Source organism: Oreochromis niloticus, linkage group LG6, assembly GCF_001858045.2.
Source record: "Oreochromis niloticus isolate F11D_XX linkage group LG6, O_niloticus_UMD_NMBU, whole genome shotgun sequence".
Classification (NCBI taxonomy): domain Eukaryota; kingdom Metazoa; phylum Chordata; class Actinopteri; order Cichliformes; family Cichlidae; genus Oreochromis; species Oreochromis niloticus.
This window is the reverse complement of record NC_031971.2, coordinates 26,983,361-26,986,699: the sequence shown is the minus strand read 5'-3', so window position 1 is coordinate 26,986,699 and position 3,339 is coordinate 26,983,361.

Genomic DNA, 3,339 nt, shown 5'->3' with positions numbered 1-3,339 from the left:
TTTATTTTTCGCAGGTAAGCCAACGGCCCCGCCCCCTGAACGCTGTGTTCAAGTGCTCCACGTAAAAACGCGGACTTGCGAGTCGCTCTGAATCAAAAAGGAAGAGGTTTGTTATTTTACAACCCGGATAAAAAAATGTATAAAACAAACAAAAAGTGCATTGATCAAAGTTTACTATGACGATTTTGATGCGGCGAATGTTGATGATGAAACAGAAAATGGAAAATACAGTTTGACTGACCATGCTCACTAACTGACCATGCTCCTCCCCTTATTATGAAAAGCTATGTCTAAAATAATGCACTGAAAAAAATGACTAATTTAAAATTATGACTCACTTAAGCTCCTTGTCAGTTTTTTTTCCTGACATGATATCAATAATGAATGCACAACTTAAATAAATAAATACATGTTGTCTTCCACAGCAATACTGGAAAAACAGCCGAAAGGCTTTCAGGCTTTGAACATCACTCATGTAGAAGTGCACAAATGTTTAAAAAGGATCAGCAGCTGTAAGTTAGACTCTGTAGAAGAATGTCGAAATGTTCACTGGTGCAAGATCACTGATCACTGTACCCTATAGTGAGTGTGTGTGTGTGTGTGTGTGTGTGTGTGAATGCAGACAGGAGCAGAGGTGTGGCACCTCATGTGTCATCAATGACTGCAGCATGTAAACTAACATCTAAGTCTGGTGCACAAAGTGTGTTCCTGTTTTTATCATTTCATTGTTTAAGAGGAAGCTGATTGGCCCCACTATCACTGCAGACGTGTCAGCCACAGTGGGCCTTTGCACCCTGTTTTCTGACAGGGTGTTTTTATCTGTAAGAACAAATTAAATTCTAAGGAAAAATGAAGTAATAGAAACAAGAGCTGTTCTCACAAACATCCGAGAACATCCCAAACAAGGCCAAACGTTTACCTGTGCCTTGTCTCCAGTCCACCAATGAGGTTCTGGTTTAATTTCCTACCTTATAAGGTCAGAGATTTCCAGAAAGAGAGAAGGCGCAGCGCTCAGGGGCGGAAGGAGGCGGGGTGTATTGTTGCGAGGTCTCGCTGTGGTGTAACTTTCGTTTCGAGCCCTGTCTTTACCCCCAAGCCCCAGTCCTGCTGCTGTTAAAGACCTGACACACATCAAACATGAGCAGAAACGTAGGAGCAGCAGGTCGCAGCATGAACGAAACAGACGCGCACGCTGTGTGTATTCATATCTTTGTGGGGACCAAAAGTTGGAAGTTAACTTTAGTTGTGGGGACCAAAATCCTGGCATTTTTGAGACTCAAAATGTGGTTTTAGTGAAAGGGTTAAATTGTGTTATCGTTAAGTTTAGGGTTATTGTTAGGCATTCATTTTTCATGGTTATGGTTAGGGAAAGCATTATGTCAGTTAGATGTTCCTACAAGATATGAATACCTGACGTGTGTGTGTGTGTGTGTGTGTGTCTTTAACTGGTTTAACCTGTAGGCAATGAAATTAAGCATACACACTTAAAGTTAGGATTACTGTGAATAGATTTGTCCCACTTGGTGGATGAAAGTAATCCTTAAATGTTTTACACATAACCCTTCACTGTAAATGCCTTCATTAAGATCCCCACATCTAGTTAAACTACATCTGACTCAGCACACAACATATTACAGAAAACTGTGAACACTTTATTTTTCAGTTTTCTTTTTTAGACTTTTAGACTTAGATCTGGTAACAAATCTGAAATCTTTGTGAACAAGAAACAATGTCAATAAATTCAGTTTTACTGTGAAAAAGTCCCGAGCCATCCTTCATATCTTCATATTTTGCTTCCAAACAGACAATTTTTCTTGTAATTTTTTACAAGTTCTCCTGACTTTCTGAAGATCCTCCAAACTTTTTCTTTGGACATTGCTTCCTTTTTCACTTGTTTTTAGTCCAGTTATATATTACGCCACTTAACACTGATCTGTGAATCCTTCAAGCATAAAATGTCACCTAACCCAAGGGATGAAGCAGTGCTGTATCTGCACATAACAGAAAACTAAACAAAAAAAATTAAATTGTGTCTTTAGGTTCTTTGTTGCTATAGCACCCTGCTGCAAAAACACACAGTTCGATCAAATTACTTTGGCTGAATTTACAGAAAATGTCAACAGAGTCTGACAAAATGATGAAATAGTATTTTTGGACCAACTAGGTCAATCCCAAACGGCTGTTAACCCAAAATTTGGCATATCTTAGCACAGTGTAAAGTGTGTCTTTAAAATTGCAGAAACTGGACAAATGGAGAACAAAAGAAGTGAAGGGTCTAAAAACAATCTACAGCAAATGATCAGCATCTCCAAGTCTTGTTGTTAAGAGAGATGGGGAAAGAAACAACATCATCAGAGGCTCAGTGGAAGAAAAATGGGGAGAAAAGGTTGAGGTGTGCCTAATTACACAAGACCTGGACTGAAAATCAGTGGCGACAGGCCAGACCCAGAAAAGTACCTTCAGATTTTAATCCACCATCCAATACCATTGGGAAAGCATCTGATTGGCAATGGCTTCATTCTTCAGCATCACAATGATCCCAAACACACAGCCAGTGCAATAAAAGCATATTTTAAAGAAAACACAGGCACACAATGGAGCACTATCAGTCATGGATTGGCCTCCTCCAGAGCCTGGACCTCAACATTATTGAAGCAGTGTGGCAATCACATTGACAGAGAACAGAACAAAAGGCAGCCAACATCCAAAGAAGAGCTCTGAATGTCCTTCAAGAAGCCTGGAGAACTTTTCCTGAAGACTACTTAAAGAAGTTACCTACGAGAGTTCAGGCTCATTAGAACTGTACACACTGTCTTTTGTCTTACTTCCTTTATTTCCATGTATGTCTCACATTTTTCTACCAACAGATAAAGAAATGAAGAGCGCCTCAAGCCACACGGTGCTGTGATTAATTACAAGTCATAAAGCAATATCTTTAGAAAGATTCTGTTTTGTGTCGCAACAGAGATGTCTTGAGTTTGAGGGTTTCTGTGTCTTTTCTTCCCTATAAAAATACAGCATATTCATGTTCACGAGGCTTTACCTCCACTTCATAAAATTCCATGCTGACTGCTACCACTGTAATGATTTTCTTTTCACATAATTATCACACATCATCATGTGAAACTTGGGGAAACTTTCCACCTCCAGCACGTTTTAACCCTTTTGCACAAGCCTGCAGTTTCCAGAGCTGTCAGCTCACTCTGTCGTTATGCAGGCGGTTTATTTTTGCTTCCTTGGGGCACAGTCTGTAGTTACATCACCTCACATATAATGCAGCTTCTTCTACTTCTCAAATCAAGACAAAGACTCGTATTAGTCACGCAGCCTATAATGGAG